This window comes from Monodon monoceros, unplaced genomic scaffold (assembly GCF_005190385.1).
Source record: "Monodon monoceros isolate NGI ecotype Baffin Bay Population unplaced genomic scaffold, NGI_Narwhal_1 Super_Scaffold_3, whole genome shotgun sequence".
Taxonomy (NCBI): Eukaryota; Metazoa; Chordata; class Mammalia; order Artiodactyla; family Monodontidae; genus Monodon; species Monodon monoceros.
The window spans coordinates 4,495,788-4,513,313 of NW_021703780.1; the positions used below are offsets into that span (position 1 = coordinate 4,495,788).

The 17,526-nt window shown below is 47.4% G+C and overlaps 1 protein-coding gene across 6 annotated transcripts in view; it reads left to right on the forward strand.

Annotated features, from left to right (window-relative positions):
- Window positions 1-17,526, forward strand: part of FARS2 (phenylalanyl-tRNA synthetase 2, mitochondrial) — a 387,381-nt gene that overhangs the window by 23,277 nt on the left and 346,578 nt on the right. For 5 of the 6 annotated variants that reach the window (XM_029244287.1, XM_029244282.1, XM_029244285.1 and 2 more), the window contains one exon: window positions 77-162. The exons of the other annotated variant lie outside the window; for it this stretch is intronic. The gene's annotated coding sequence lies outside the window, so the exon portion shown is untranslated. The remainder of the gene's footprint in view (window positions 1-76; window positions 163-17,526) is intronic. 6 annotated transcript variants of the gene reach the window in all.

Genomic DNA, 17,526 nt, shown 5'->3' on the forward strand with positions numbered 1-17,526 from the left:
CTCACAGCTCTTTGGGGTAGAGTCCCAGAAGTGGAATCGCTGGATCTTATGGTAATTCTATGTTAAATATTTTTAGGAACTGCCAGACTGTTTTCTACAGCAGCTGCACCATTTTGCATTCCCATCAGCTGTGCACGAGGTTCCAGTTTCTGCAGATTGGAGGTAGGTCCTGTTCTTGTTTCAGTGTCACAGAGGAGGGAGAGAGGGGCGGGGAGGTTACATGCACTCACACAGCTCATGTGCAGACCCGAATCTGAGCCCAGCAGTCCGACTCCAGAGCCTCTGATGTAAAGATAAGAGGAGGCACAGAGGCTCGGAGACGTGGTCCAGGGCCCCACGTGTGGGTTCAAGCCCGGGCCACCTGCCTTCACAGTTCATGTTGGTAAGCATATTAGATTCAGGGGTTGGTGTTTCTTTTTCCTTTTTTTTTTTTTTGGACAAAAGTGCACTTTAAAAAAATCCACATTCTGTAGAAAGATATTATATGTTGAATATCTCTGTATGTCTTTCCCCTGCCTTTCTACATTTACGCTTTAAAATGTTCTGTTATTTAAAATATCTTTCAAGATGTATGCAATATGTTTGATTTTCTTTTTATTTGAGTTCTTGGGTCAAATTTTGCTTTTAAATGCTTTGAATAAATACGAATTGATTCTGCTGGAGTTTTGTATATATCTCTGCTCTACGTACCTCTGCCAGAAGTTTGCTTTCAAATAAAACCAAACAAAACTATCTAAGCCGAGCTTAAATGGGGGGAAACCTGGAGGGTATCAATGGTAAACACTGAGGACTTTTTAAAAAATTCAGATAAAGTGAATTTTCCATCTTTATCAGTAGAGGAGCAAGAGCAAGAAAATGTGCCCACTTCTTTAATTCTCGTGTGTATTTTGCTAAGAGGGTTTGCATTCTCCCTCACAGAGGGGTCATGAGGTGCTTTGTGGCATCCTGCAAAGAGCGTGCTCCCCGGGGGACACTGGCTCAGCTGGGCCTGTGTGTCAGCTCATGTCCCAGCCCATCTCCGGAGCCCCTCACATTGCTGCCAGGGAGGTGCCCCCTACAGATACAGACCGAGGGTCTCCTGGACCCTGCTCATCCCGGCAGGCCCTCTGGATGGGCGACCTTGTCTGTGCTGCATTTTAAGGGGAGGACTGTGTGTGCATGGCCCCGAGCCCCTCCTAAGCTAGAGGGTGAGTGGCTTGTACCATCCACCGTCATAGCTGGGTGTGAGATTTAGACAAAGGTCCCAGCGTATCAAGGGCCCACAGTCATGCTCAGATTGACTCTGCTCTGGACGGTATCTTTAGAATAATCCCTAATTCTGTGGTTCCCAACTTTGGCCGTGCACTGCAGGCCACCTCCAGAGATTCCCATGTCACTGGCCTGGTGTGTGCCTTGGCCACTGGGATTTTTAAAAAGCTTCACAGATGATTCTAAATGTATGGTCAAGGTATGGGATCATTGGTCTAATTCCTCTTGAGTACCTTGTTCTTTGGGCTGTAATTAAGAGTTTTCTCATCACAAAAGATACAGAAATGCCTTTTCTCAGGGTGTCCTTATTAGCAGGGATTGCTGGAAAATATTCCTCACACACACAGGGACTGTCTTCTGTTTTATTTGTGTTGGAAGATGATTTTCACGCCCTTATGGAGTATGTCTCTCTATTCATGCGACTTAGCGCTGGTGTCTGTAGGGGACGGGTCTCGCTTACTCTGCGGAGACTTGAGTTCAGGAACTTGGAGGAAGGACAGGGATCCGCTCGCCTAGATTTCACTGCCGGCTCCTGGTCACTCTGCGTTCCGAGGGCAGTTTCATTCTGTAAACTGAAGACTGTGATGGGTTCAAGCTGACGCTTCTGTAGTTCCCGAAGTCTTCTCGTCCAGAGCCTCACCACCCCTGTGCATTTTAACACTCAGCGTGGCATTACTTTGGGAAACGTGGCTGTGTGTTTGGCTACACCACGTAGGCCCTCCGAGGGTTCCCCTGTTTAGAGGGATGCTTTGCCTCAGCTCCTCCTGGGCCCTCGGAGTTTCTTTAAAAAGTCAGTGACAGGGCTGGCATCATCCTCCCTGTGTGACTGTGGCTTTAAGATTATTTGGTTGAAAGTTCGTGAAAGTTTAGAGATGAGGTTTGGGGAAACAAGAGTTCTCCCTGCTTTGATTTCATTTTAGAAATGAATGTTTAGATGTAAAATTTTGAAACTTTGTCGTTGTTTTGTATTCTGTTTTTCTGTGAGAGCTCCATCAGTAGTTGAAGCAGAAAGGGTGTGTATGATCCATGGAATTGCGTAGAGACCTCACCTAAGGGCAGAAAGTGGTTGGCTTACATCAGTAGCTGAGGACAAGGGCTGCCTTACCCACCCCAAGGCCGTTTCGGATACAGGCAGAGCAGAGAGACGCACACCTGTGTGTTTGTACATGTAGGTGTATGTAGTATAAGTGTGTAAAAATGTTACTCTGTGTTCATACGTAGCTGCTGATTCAGAGTGACGTAAAGGAGATTCTCTTAGGGACATCTGCCAGTGATCTTCCTTTGTTTTTTCAAAGAGAGGCACATTTGGGATTGACGTGCTTTCACATTTAGGTAATTTCATGCTAGCTGTGGGCATCGGACTGGGAAGATAGCTTTCTTCTCACATTTGTGTAGATTTCTCCCCTTAGTCAGTTACCTTGGTGACAGGTGTGTGTGGAGGTGGGCGGTAGGGCGAGGGCCCTGTTGGACAAGGGGACAGATTGCTGAGATTGCTGAGATCAAAAGCAAGGGCATCTGGTCATTGCTGCTGTCTTGGAAAATGAGGGCTGTGCTCCCCAGGAAGGAGGGACTCTTGGGTCAGTTGGTGTGATTTTTCTAATCTCTACTCTCGTTTGCTTTCCCTGTCTCCTTCCCTCTAACTAGTCCCTGGCTGATTAGTTTCGTGTGTCACTAAGAAAAGGTCAAGGGTTATAGCAACAGGGCACTCCCTCTTCTGCCTTCACTTAGTTTTCAACATGCTGGATGTTTAAAATGAAAGAGTCAGCAAGGTACCAGCAAATGCTCTTTAAAAATGTAGCCCCTGTTTTGTGTAGGATGTTCTGCCGGCCCCTCCTCCTACCCCCACCCCACCTTCACCCCCCGCCTCGCGGGTTTTCAAAGCCAGCATCATTTCTAAGAGAAAAAGTTTAGAAATGGTTCCCTTTGATTAATGATAGGTTGTGTCATCTTCATATAGGAAATGTAGAGGCAAATATTAGAGTAGGGTGGGGAGGGGCTGCTAATATAGCTATAAAACAGTTGTGTTTTTGTAAAGCTAACAAGTGCTATTCTGGTTTTATTGAGACGGAGATAGATGGTTACAGTGACCTGCCTCCTCTGTGCCAGGCGTTCTCTGTTGAGAAAACCAGGATGAGTAAGACATGGTCCCTACCCTCTAAGGACTTACCAGGGAGCTCCCTGCGCCATTTGACTTCTTAGCTATGGACTCTTCCAAGTCATCGGTCACGCCCGTCTCCCTCATTTTCCACCTGCAGGTGCCAAGGCAGTCGTTGTCTCACATCCTGGTGCAATTCCTCTTTGGAGTTCGGTGCTGTCTTTTCACACCTGGTACTCCAAGCGGGGTCCTACGATGGCAGAGTTTCGGGTCCCCCACCCCCCATCTGTGTTATAACAGGAACCCCAGGTGACAGAGGACTTGTGCATTCAAAATGTGTTAATATGCAGATTCCATTTGAGTCGGGCTGGGGGTGCCTGAGAGGCTGCATTTCGAATGATCTCCCACGTGATGCTGATGCTGGCCTGTGGACCACACTGGCACCAGAAAGGCTTCACTCTAAGAGCCTGCTTCATCTCCCTTGGTGTCAGAGGGTAGCGGGGATGCTTGCTCATCTGATGACATGGGCTAGCGCAGGCAGCTAACCAAGTGATCTGGACGAAACACTCTCACAGGGAGTCAAAGATGTAAAAAGTGCCTGCTTGCCATGTGCTGGACATGGCTCTCAGGCCCCTGCAGACACAGGGATCCACCTCACAGTCGTATGAGGTAGGCACTGCCATTGCCTCTGTTTCACAGATGGGGCGATTGAGGCACGGAGAGGTTCCATAGCTTGACCCAAGTCGCATTTCCTGACAAGTGAACGGCAGGGCTGTGAGCCCAGGTGGTGCGGCCTCAAGCGCCCACACTGGTGTCAGGTTGTGGTGCAGAGAGGACAGCGTCTGGGTTTCGGTGGCGGGCGCTTCCAGAAGGCAAGTGGAGTCCAGGTGTGTGGTCAGCATAGGAGGCTGAGCGGCAGGGTGGGGCTGTGCAGGCCTTGTTGAGCGGGCAGGATTAGAGGGGGTGCAGAGGCAGGCGGGGCGCCGGTGGCTGAGGAGTGTGAGGGCACGTGGACTGACGAGCGTTACGTGGCGTCGCATGCTGGGGTCCTCACTTCGCTTAATCCTGACAGTGATGTGAGGGCGTAGGTGCACATTTTGTAGAAGAAGAAACTGCATTTAGAGAGATTAAGAAATTTTCCCAAGGTCAGCAGGGAGGAGGGTAACATAATTTGAATTTAAGTCAGTTTTGTCTAATTGCAAAATCTGTTTCTGAGACTTCTTTGCTCCGCTCCCTCCCTGTCAGGGACTCGGAGCAGAAATTGAGACACGAAGAGACCAGAGCTTGGTCACTGACCCTGCAGTGTAAAGAGGCCCTCGGCCACAGGGGTGAGGGCAGGAATGCTGGAGCAGGGAAGCAGAGAACCTGCGAGACCCCTCAGTGCTGGCAGTCCAGGCAGGCTGGAGCTCCTAAATCTCCCTGCGCGGGACTGGTCCCCGGCTGGACACAGGGTGAACCTGCAGATGGGGTTAAGTGGCCTCAAGCTGAGATTAGTGTTCATCTGGATGAATGTTTGTTAGGCTGGACCACTCTTCCTGACCTGCGTCCTCCATCCCCATGTCAGCCCTGGAGAGGCAGCCCTGCCCTCGCCCGGGCGCCTGTTTCTTAGACCCCCAAGGGGCAGCATCAGTGCTGCCGCTTCCTGTGTTTCACCAGAGGCGACAGGTGGTTTCTGCTCTCTCCCCCGATCTTTGTGATGATGGCATTTCTTGGTGCAGACATTCCTTGTTGCTCCAGACGTGAAAATCTGACCTTACTTGCTTTAAATAAATTATCGAACAGCCCCGTGTGACCTGGTGAACAGATAACTGGTAAACTTAGTTACTTAGTTACTAAACAGTACTTAGTTACTTAGTTACTAAACAGATACTTAGTTATCTGGTAAACAGATAACTAAGCTGCCAGCAAGTGTGGTGTGCCCCGGGGAATTCTTGGCCTCGGGATGCTGGTAATGGAGGGGATTGACTGGGGTTAGCAGATGGGCGCTGCTCATACTTCCCTAATCACTGACAGGCGCACCACTGCCGGCTGGCTCTCTGTGGAGCTGCTCTGTGCACATGCCCCTGGCCCCCAGGCTGTGGAGGGCCCTGTCCCCTCCCCGCTGCGGAAGGTAGCGGCTGGGCTTTCTGATGTGGTCCTTTGCCTCTTCATCCTCACGGTCAGGGCCTGCGTTCATATTTCCAAAGATTATCTTTAAATGGTAGAAGCATCAGTGCTGTATCACAAAAAGCTAGAAAACAGAACAGGAGAAAACACCCCCTTCACTGTCCTAAAACAATGATTATCAGTTTTTTCTTCAATGATTTTTACATCGTTGTATCTGTTGTTTTGCATCTGCATTTTTCCTTACTGCTACATGATCTTCATCATTACCGTTTTAATGGTTGCATTCTCTGTTGTGATTCTATACCATTAAGTAATTAGCTCTGTTGTTGATGAGTATCTTGCTCCCAGCTTTTCACAGTTATTAATAACACCACAAGGTATATCTTTGTGCATGTAGCTATTTCCATATTTTGAATTAGTTTCTTGTGATAGAGTCCCTAGTGGTATTACTAGGTCAAAGAGTATGAACAGTTTTATGGCTTCTAAAGCGTATTGCCAGATTGCTTTCCAGAGGAGTAGAACCAATTTACAATGCCATCACAAAGTCATTTGTTTCCCAGATGGCCAGCTAGGATTAGGGATGCAGCCTCTCACAGCAGGAGAGGAGGAGGTGTGTGTGTTTGTAAAACTTGCTGGTTCGTATGTGCACTGATTTAAGCCTCAGTGACACTGTGCATTGTTCTTCTTAGTAGGAATATACTAGATGTCAATGCCAATATAAGTCATGCGGTTCAGAGTTTAATGTAGCAGTGTGGTAGACATGGAGTCAAGCAAGTGTATATATTTCCTGTTTCCCTGGAATTTGAAATTTTTAAAAAGTTGGCAAAGGTGAATTGGCAAGGGCTTTCAGCCACTGTGACGAGGGTCTGAGGGGCCCCCGGCTTTTCGGGAATATCTAATGGTTTGGAGATGAAGGTGAAAGTCGAGGAGGTTAGGGGGACAGGTGGGAGGAGGGCATTGGAAGTGCCCGGGCACGTGCTCAGGAGCGAGCCTAACCTGGCAGCAAAATTAACCTCACTGCTAACTACAGTCTTCAGGGTGCTGAGTGGAATGCTGTGTTGAGAAGGATTTTGAGGTCCCATCTAGGCTTCGTGGGAAAGGTACTGTGATTAATTAGCAGTTTGTTCTAGATCTTTGTCATTGCAATTTTCTTCAGTTCTTTATATTTCCCTTTGGATTGTAAACATTAAATGCCTTTAAGTAGAGACTGGACCTTTTGAAGTCGTTTATTTTTATGTCCGTCCCCTAAAGTATCTAGCACATGGTTCTGTATATTAGGATGTAAGTGATGGTTTTGTGCTTGCTGATAGAATGATTAATGAATGAGGGAAATTTGTACTCTGTCTTCATGGTTCCAGGAGTTGTACTGAAGCCCTGTGGTCAGGTGACGGGTCCCACGTGTAGAGCCTGCAGCAGATGCTCTCAGGGGTAAAGGAAGAGGAAATTTGAGCTGAGAAATTTAAGAAAGGTAATGCTGGAAAAGACCTTTGATTTATATATATATGTACACTTCCCAAGTCACCTGTCGGGACCTCCTTGTTCGACAGACGGAGAAGCTGAGCCCTTAAGGCTGAGTGTCTTCCCCACGGTCCCTCAGAGAGTGGATGGCAGCTGGGAGCTCAGACCTGGACCTTCTGGCTCCTGGCCCAGTGTCCTTTACACTACGCTGTGTGTGGGGAACTTGGGGTGCTTGTTTTGCTACTTCCATGCCCCCATGCCCTCAACCGATGTATATTTGGAGTGTTCTTTGCTATATGTGCACATTTTTTTCTCCCTTGTGGCGGCATAGAAATGTATTTGGAGATTGTGACCTTGATGCAACAGTCAGACTGGGGTCCAGAGCAGTAAAAGCCTAGAGATTTGTCTTGAGAGCCAAGCGATAGTGCAGGCTCAAGACCCAGTTCCCTACCAAATTACAGCTGCACAGTATCTCCGAGTTTGAATATAAACGTTTTTTCATTTCAGGGGAAGAATGAATGTTCAGTGTTAGTTGTGGTACATGATTTGAATGTGTTTTTGCCACAATTGTGATTCTTATAAAACTCTCATTATGGTCCATATGCGCAGAGGAGAGGTTTACGGTCCTCCAGGGAGCATTAACTTTGGAATCTGACAGCAGAAGCCCCGCATGGGCTGTGCTGCTTCCCCCTGCTTCCCCTCCAGCGCCCCCTGCCCCCCGCAAGAGGACAGGCACAGTGGTCATTGACATTCTGAAGCTCAGGGCTTTACTAGTGAGAAAGCACTCGTGGTGAACGTCAGAGCACGAGAATCATCAGCTCACCACTTCCTTGACGCCGTGTGGTGTCCACCCTGGGACTTGAACAGTGTGTGGAAGCTGGAGCCTGCTCAGCCCTTGGTGGCTCCAGGCCCCTTGAAAGTGATGTCAACCTCGCAAGCTGCCCGTGGTCATAGCTTCTGGGTAATCGGGTTTGGAATTGATGGGTATTTACATTTCAAGAGGGCTTTTCCTATGTTTCTGTAACTTTCCAGTCTAAACGTTTGTCCTTGATGTGACTGGATAGCTCTCTTCTGAGTGGTGCTGGAGTGTTTAAAACCGGCTCGGTGTGTAAACCGCTTTCTTCCTGGGAGAGCACAGGATAATCTGCTTAGGGCCACTTGTGGCCTAGCGGAGAGGATGACTTTCCTCCACATCCCCACGAAGCTAGCTCCGTCCTGCCTTCTGTGCAGTAGCTGCTAACGTGGCTATTATTCAGTGCAGAGCAGCTGGGAGAGACCGACTGACCTGCTGATAGCGTTCTGCTGTAACACGCTGAGGTTGGCACCTTTTACTTTGTCTGGTCTTGGCGGGATTAAAGTTGTTTTCAGGATAGGAACTAGAAGCTTATTCTCAAAAATTTAGACAATAAGGAAAAATTGAAAGACGAGAGAAAATTTATTCAAGTTCCCTCCACCTGAATGCAAACCATTCATAACATTAAAATTTTTTCTTTCATTCTTTTCTCCTGTATAACTTTTTTGTGGTTCTAATTAGACTGTTTATGAAAGTTTTACCTTTTCCTTTTACTTAACATCTATATTTCCCCTCGTTATTATAGAATTACCTTTACAGAAGTTTCGTTTTTCATTGATAGGCCTTTATTGGAATGTGTGCTCGTTCTGTCAGCATTGGGCCAGAGACTAGTCCTTTTCCATCCATGGGACTCTGGCTGCCCCGAATGTTATTATTTTCAACAGAACAAGGGGTTTTCTCTAACTACAGGGCTTTCTTTCTCTTTTCACTTCTGTGTGTTAAGACGTATACATATGTATGCAAACCTGATAAATGTTACTAAGGAAAAAAAGACTTACACGGAGTTTTCTTTATTTGTAGATTGTGGTGTTGAACTCAGATCAACTTATTTCTAGCCTGTCCTCTTTAGATATATGAACCTCTTAAGACTGAGACCTTTTCAGCTTTTGACCATGCTGGCTTAGTCAGCTGAGGAGAGGACCATGTGCCTCTTTTTAAGCATGGGCGCGGAGGGTGAGTGAGAGCCTAAAGGTCTATAGGTGATGGGCAACGGGGCCCGTGGTGGGGTCTGGCTGTCAAAAATGAGAGACAAAAGCCAGCCACAGACTGCGGTCTCCCATAATTGTAATGCATTTTTGATCCATATTGATGTAATATATCCATTGTGGCTCCATGTGATTCTCCCGCTGTAGGTTTCTTTGGGGGTAAAAGTGAGTTTAAGTAACTTTGCATACATCATAGGATCTACTGAATGTTTTTGGGTTTTATGCAGTCCACATATATATTCATCCACAAACCAAATTTAGGCATGTAAAGCTCTTTGACTTCTAATGAGCATTTTAGATGTGTGCAGTGTCTGAAGCTTGTAGATAATTTAGAAACAAGCAAATAACTTGGGACCATCTTCTGGAAGCAACTCAGATTATGAGTGAAGCTGCAGTCCTTCCAAGGGTGCCTTTTGAATTTAAAGTGCGGCAGTTTCTTTCATAGTATCCATTTACCCAGAAATTAAAGTATAACAATTCCAGTAAGTATGTCTTCTGGGCTTTGCTTACTATTAATCTATACTAAGTCTCATAACCTATATTTGTGGAGTATTTTTTTGTGTTTCAGATGAGCTTTCTGTACATTCTCACTTACGCTTCATAATGGCCCTGGGAAGCAGTGGACTGGGAGATATTATTACTATCTGAGGACAATGTTGCCAACTCAGAAAAGATGTTAACAGTGGCGCAGAATATTAGAGCGACCCGGCAGAGAGAACCGAGGGAATATCGGCACTTAAAGATCGGGCACGTTTCTGTAGCTGCTGGGAATATGCTCATTGAGGAGGGTTTTGAAAAGTTGGGTTATTCCCAGGGTGTGCTCCAAGGCGAGGGGCTCTTTCTTCCTGCCCCCTGTTCTGGGCTGTTACTTCTTAAAGAACCACCTCCCACATTTTCAGGAGCACAGTGCTTACTGTTGATTTATCAATTTTAAAGGGGTCCAACCTGGACTTGAATAAAAAATTGGGCGCCCAGTGAGTGCTGGAGACCAGTGTTGGGCAGTGAAATCACGGTCCCTTTCCTTAGGAGCTGCTTGGGATGCGTGGTCACCAGGAGGACACGTCCCCGCTCCCAGAGCCGTGGGTTAGGCAGGGGAAACCGAAGGTCAGCAGCAGACCCGGCGCCTGGTCTTTGGTGGTATAACAGGGGAAGGACAAGTTGCCATAGAGCACGAAGGCGTGGCCTCTAACCCAGGTTTGAGGATTCTGGGTGGCGAGTGTGAGTGTGTGTGTGTGTTTGGCAGGTGGTGGTGCTGAAGACTGGCTCTCGCCCGCAGACGTTACGGCTCCACGGGTGCGGGGTCTCCTGCAGCACTGGGAATTGTAACGCTTCCCAGATCTCAATGGACAGCAGAATTTGTGAGCCTCCAAACCTTATAATTATGCGAGGCATGTGGATTTTATCTGTAGAGACGTTTTTGGTATTAACGAGCCACCGAAGGACTTTGACCAGTAGAGTGACTTGATTAGACCTATACATTTGGAAGATCTTGCTGCTGGTTTTGGGGAAGATGGATTGGGGAGGCTAAGCCTGGGGGCAGTGAAGCCAGTAAGGGAGCCCCCGTAGATAAAGGTGGCCTGATGGAGGGGGTGGCAGTAGAGATGGCAGGAGGTGGGTGGATCCCAGATGGAAGAGCTGGATTCAGCAGAGCTTGTGATGGGGGCGGGTGTGGGGCGGAGGAGGGTGACCAGTTGACTGAGGGGGGTGGGACTGGGGAGAGGAGGGATGATGTTGGGGAAGGAGTGGGTTGTTTCCGTGTTCAGTAGGGGTCGCCGGCCCCGCCGATTTCTCCTTCCAAGAAACAGCTCAGGAAAGTCCCTGGGCTGTTTGCTAAGCTCTGGCTTCGCTTGATAAACTGCCTGTAGTCTGACTTCTCCTCACGTAGAGTCTCCTTATGTCTTGTTTCACCTCACTTTGAGCGGGTACATGTTTTTCTTCTAATGATTAATCATCTTGCACATCTCATTTGCATGAGGGCTCAATTTCAGGGGCTTCTCCCCACACTTGTGATCAGTGGAGGTCCCAGTGGCATGGGGCTTACCCGTGGCTCAGGGGCATCTGAAGATCCGCAGCTCCCTTCTGTCAAGATGGAGCAATAGTTGGGGAAGAGTATAGATCTGTTACTCTTCCGTTTAGTTGAATTACAAATTTGTGTTACTTTTTTTTTTTTTTTTTTGCGGTACGCGGGCCTCTCACTGTTGTGGCCTCTCCCATTGCGGAGCAACAGGCTCCGGACGCACAGGCTCAGCGTCCATGGCTCACGGGCCTAGCCGCTCCGCAGCATGTGGGATCTTCCTGGACCGGGACACGAACCTGTGTCCCCTGCATCGGCAGGCAGACTCTCAACCACTGCGCCACCAGGGAAGCCCTGTATTACTTTTATCTGAAAAGTTTTTGGAGACTTTTGAGTCAAATTTTGTATAGTAATCTGGAGTTTTTTGAGAAAGAAAGAAATCTATGTCACAAAAGTTCAGGGACTTCTCTGGTGGCACAGTGGATAAGAATCCACCTGCCAATGCAGGGGACATGGGTTTGAGCCCTGGTCCGGGAAGATCCCACGTGCTGCGGAGCAACTAAGCCCGTGCGCCACAGCTGCTGAGCCTGCGAGTCACAACTACTGAAGCCCATGCACCTAGAGCCCATGCTCCGCAACAAGAGAAGCCACCGCAATGAGAAGCCTACGCACTGCAACAAAGAGTAGCCTCCTCTCTCCTTGACTAGAGAAAGGCCGCGTGCAGCAACGGAGACCCAACGCAGCCACAGAAAAATAAATAAATAAATAAATATATTAAAACAAAAACAAGAACAAAAATTCAGTTGTGCTTTATTTTAAGAAAACCCAATACAGAAAAGTCTTAAATGACAAAGCAGGCAAATTCTGGGTAGAGATAATCGGTGGTTGACGATGTTGCTTCGTGGATTCTTGGCTTTGTGACTAGATGTGCTTTAGGAATCTTTTGTAATGTAAGGTTTCTATGTTTACATGGCTTGGATTTCAGGAATAATCTTTTGGAATAAGGAACGGCCTACCTGGCTATTATTTAATCAACTAATATTGTTATGAGAATCTTGGGCAAGCATTATTAAGGGTAAAGACCCTTCACTGCCACGGAATGCTGGATACCGTCAGACAAGGAGAATCTTTCTTTATGAATGTGATGCCTGACCTTTGCCCTTTACTGTAGTTTTTGTATAAAGCTGTCCCATCTCTTTCCTTGCACGTAGCGCCTGCAGAACTGCCTAGTGAAATCTAACCCTGTGTGTGACGTTTTGGTCTGTTGACATAAATATGATTCTAAAGTCATACATTATATGTAATGAAATTCACTATAGATTTACCTAGGTAAATGAATGAGTTTTGAAGCCAAAAATCATAGAGGGAGATGGGAAATTCACTTGAGTGAGAAAAAGGAACAAAGAGAAATTATCATAATACAATCTGAAAAAAAAAACCCACATCTGAAAAATACAAGACCTACACATTAAGTGTTTGCAGTGAAGTAATATCTCTCCCCCATCTTTCAAAGGACGACTGCCATGCCAGCAATAAAACATCATTTCCCAAAGCATCAGGACCTACTGTTGGCAACATATCATTTTGAAATGAATTTGTTTGCTTTATTTCTAAAGAGTAGACAGGTTTTTAAAGAAAAGGAGAACAGAGGGCAGCAGAATCCCTAATGCTTTTGTGATGGGCTGGTCATATATGCATGTTCAGAGGCAAATGGCCATACAGGAACCTGCTTCATTTCAGTGAAGTCATTTCCTTCCTGCCACCTTGTGTGGCATCAACAGATGAGTCGTGCGTGAGACATAAAGCAGTGTACTGCTGGTGTTCACTCTGTCGTCTTGTGAGGGCATCATTACGGAGAGGGGTGCTGGTGGCTATCCAGATGCTTAACTGGTAGCCTTAACTGACTGACGGAGCCAGATCCCTGTTGGCTGACATCTGCTTTTAGAAGTTATTTATAAAGAAAAGATTACTGCAATCAAAACAGCCAGAGAGAATTTTAGATGTCAGATGTACTACTCCCAGATTCATCTAGGGCGAGTGGCACTGGAGGAGGGATTAGCTCCTTCTCTAAACACTTGTTTGTGTTGAGTGTGTTTTTCCTGTGTGTAAATAGTACTTTCGAATACACGTTATAAGCAAAACATTTGAAACATACATAGATTCTTGAAGTTTTGAACGTTGTAAAGGAGTCTATAAAGCTACCAAAATGACACATTAACAGGCGAAAAAAAATTGATAGGACAACATGTAAAGAGCTTGGAAGGCCACACTCCTGTCCTCACAATAAGAAAACAAGCTCAACAGACTGAAAGTCAGCAGCTCTTCTTAGGTCCATCAGAGAATTGACGTCCCACGGGAAACAGCTGCCCCGAGGAATGGAGAGAGAAGTGGGTACCGAGACTCGCAGTTTACTCGAGGCAGAGGTCCGGGAGCAAAGCGCCCACTCCCCCCAGCCCCCCAGGACTGGTAGGAACAGTTAAACTGTAACGGGTGAATGGCTGGGCGCTTGGCTGGCACAAGCCAGGAGCCCCGCCAGAGTCTCAGAAAAATCCTCTCCTGCTTCTGGCAGTGGGAAGGGAAGAGTAGCCAGTTTGAAATATAGCCAGAGCATTCTGTTCTCTCATTTTACCAAAATTAAAACTGCTTTACCAAAGCTTGACAGACTTGGGTTTACCAGAACCTGACTGATTTGGGGGGATGGGATATACCTGATTCCAGTCCCCTGTAGACTTTGGTTCTTACCTAATCGGGGGAAAAGCTCATGCTTGGGAAAGTCACAGTCCAGGGGCACAGGCTCAGTGAAAGACTGAGAGCTGAGCATAGCACCGCAGGGGGCTTCCCACGCCCAACACGTTACTACAACCTCAGGCTCCTGGATCAGAACAAGGCGTTACAGCTGAAAAAATTGCAAGGCCCAGACCCTGCTTAAGGGGAAGACAAAGGCAGCGGGGAAGACGAGACGAGGACCCCTCAGTCTCTGACACGTGCAGCCACAGCCAACAGTAAACCCAGCCTGCTCCATCCAGAGAAACATAAAACCTAACACTAGAGGCCTGTCTCCCTCAGTTCCTAACCTAACACTAGAGGCCTGTCTCCCTCAGTTCCTTCTACACAATACATCCTGGCTGGCTTTCAGCAAAAAAATTGCAAAGCATACCAAAAGGCAGAACGCACTTCGAAGAGGCAAGTGAAGCATCAGAATCAGCGTCAGATACGGCAGAGATTTTTGAGTTATCGGACTGGGCATTTAAAGTAGGAATGATTTGGGCTCTGATATGCTAAGGGCTCTAATGGAAAAGGTGAACAAAATGCGAGAACAGGTAGGTGTAAGCAGAGAGATAGAAACTCCGGAAAGAATCAAAAGTTAATGCTAGAAATAAAAAAACCCCATTACGGAAATGAAGACTGCCTTTTGGCTTATGGGTAGACTGAGCTGGGCCAAGGACACAGTCAGTGAGATCCATCAGCTGAAATTTCTCAGACTGAAAGGCAAAGGGAAAAAAGAATGAAAAATACCCAAACGATACCTGTGAACTGTAGGACAACTATAAAAGATGTAATACACGTGTAATGGGAATGCTGAAAGGAAAAGAAAGACAAAGGAAAAGAAGAAATATTTGAAGGAATAATGGCTGAAAAATTCCCCCAAATTGACGGTAGCCATCAAACCGCTAATCTAGGAAGCTCAGAGAACATTATGCAGGCAAATCCCCAAAAATCTACACTTAGACCTGTTCTATTCAAACCGCGGAAAATCACAGACAAAGAGAACATCTTGAAGAAGCCAGAGGAAATAAGCACCTTACTTGTAGAGGGACAAGGATAAAGATTCCAGCTGGTTTTTCACAAATCAGTGAAATTATTGGTTAAAAGTGAAGGAGGAATAGACTTTCTCAAGCAAACAAAAATTGAGGGAATGTGTCACCAGCAGATCTGCCTGGCTAGAAGTTGTTAAGAGAAGTTCTTCAGGGAAAAGGAAAATGATGTAGGTCAGAGACTCTGATGTGCATAAAGAAAGGAAGAGTGTGAGAGGAGGAATAAATGAAGGGGCCTCTCGGTTCCCGCCCCTGATGCTGTCCTCATGTCCAGCACCCGTGTTCCCACCCATGCTGAACAATACAGACACGAAGAACAGTGCATTGTCGGTTTAGAAAAGGAAGAGACGCTTTCTCAGCCCACAGCTGCAACTGAAACGGACACAGCAAGTTCTCTGGCTCATAGAAGAGAGAAATCTACTCCAAAAACTGTTGGGCAGCACTGCAAACAAGGAATGAAATATGATGAAAGCCACCTTCCCCTGGCTTTATGGCTTTATAGACATCGGTAATGTACCTTATTGTGTCTTACGCCACAGAACATTTTCTTACAGTGTCATCCTGCCAGTTACATTGTAGCAACATTTTGAGGCCAATCAGAGCTTCAAAAAAAGGAATTGAATATGTTGGGTAGACGTTATGAGCTCTTTAAAAGCCAAAAATTATTAAGCTTTTTTTTTTTGCGGTACGCGGGCCTCTCACTGTTGTGGCCTCTCCCGTTGTGGAGCACAGGCTCCGGACGCACAGGCTCAGCGGCCATGGCTCACGGGCCCAGCCGCTCCGCGGCATGTGGGATCTTCCCGGACCGGGGCACGAACCCGTGTCTCCTGCATCGGCAGGCGGACTCTCAACCACTGCGCCACCAGGGAAGCCCAGGCTTTTTAAACTAGAAATGAAAAGGCCACTGAAGGATCCTATACGTTTTAACTTTTAATAAGGGAAATATTGATTGCTGTCACCCACAGAAGCAGAAAACCCTTTGCGGTCAGTCCTCCTCCCTTTAAAGAGAAAGAATAAAGGGTTCTTGAGACCAAAAAGTAAGAAAATCGCTGTGGACTATCCCCAGCTGTGACTGGCGCATTTCTTGCTATGACCTCATCAGGAACCACTGTTAAGAAATTTCAAGTACCTGTGTGAGTCCCTGTCTGGGTCTAGGTTTTTGGTCCTTTAACCCAGGAAGCTGATTGTTGGTGACCTGAGCGACTTGGAACCACAGTTAGCTTCTTTCCTCTTTGGCTCTTTGTCTAATTTGTATGTTATTTTTTCCTCCCCTACTATTTTTTTCTTATTCTTCCTTAACATTTTTCCTTTTTTCTTCATTCCTTTACTTTTTAATTAACGAGTCCACAGAGCCCCTCCAGCCTGCAGAGGCTATTCCTCAAAGTCCAGAGCATGAGGCCTTGAATCGCACCAATATCCTGAAACTGTTTGAGGTGATTGAGACCCAGGAGACACTCTTCCTGGTCATGGGGTACATCACCGGAGGAGAGATGTTTGACTCCGTGCTGGACCCCGGCCGCCTGGAAGAGAGAGAGGCCTCGGCAGATTCCTCCAGGTGGCGTCCGCTGGGCAGGACTGGTGTGCAGCCACTGGGGGGCGCTGTCCACAGGCCCTAAAGCCTCAGAACCTGCTTTAGGACGTTGACCTGCACAAGAGAGACGGCAGACTGTGGCTTCAGCAGTGCGTTCACCGTCATCAGCAGGCTGAATACCTTCTTTTCTTTTTCCTTCCAGGTGTATTCTTTATTACAGCACACAAACATCTGTTTTCTGTTCTTCTCTTCACTCTCTGTTAATTTTACAGTGTTTCTAATCAGTGATGACAAGGACTGTTTTCCCAATAAGATCAGAGACCCAAGACTTATGTTACTGGGAAAGACCTTAGAGACTCCCCTTGTTTACAGACTCACAGAAGTTACATTCCTGCCCCAAAGCCACAGCTAGTTGGTGAGAGAATTGGGATTCAGCGCTGAGGCCAGCTGAGTGCCTTCCGTGGCATCCCCCTTGTTATGCCTGGAGGTCCTCCACAGACGTTATCATGGCCCCTCAGTGGTCACCCGGTCCCTGCCTTTTAAGGGAAGGGATTCAGAGGGCTGCGTGAGCAGGTATTGAGCAGAATATACGACTTGTTTTTCTTGGTGTTCATAGAGAGTGAAAACCTGCTTGATCAATTCCTGACCCTGAACCCCAGTGAGAGGCATGTTAGAGGGAATCATGAGGGACCCATGGATACACGGGGCCCCGAGGAGGGACTGGAACCCCCCGACTACTGGAGGACCCGGCAGACTGAGTCAGTGCTGTGCCTGGGCTACACGTGGGAATCGGTCCAGGACGCACTGATGGGCTTGAGAGTGACGAAGTGATGACCACCTGTCCTCTCCTGGGCTACAGGACACCCCAGCTGGAGGGCTGCACCGTCCCCATGAAGCCCCGCCCTCAGCCGACCCAACCACAGCTGCAGTCCTTCCCCGGCCTGTGAGCTTGTGCCCTAAACCTCGGGCTCCACAGCCTCCCGGGCTCAGGGCTGTGGCCTCTCGTTGGTGACACTGTGTCTCTAGAGTGGCCAGTTCGGTCGTGGGAGAGATGAGACAACCAGCCACGGTGGGCAGCACTTTTCAGAGTTCCTTGTGAATTAACTTGTCTGCAGTCCCCTGAGTCCTTCTCTGCACAAGCAGGGCAGGGCCCCAAGCACAAATTCTACCTGAAAACCTGAAAGAGAAATGGAGCTGTCCA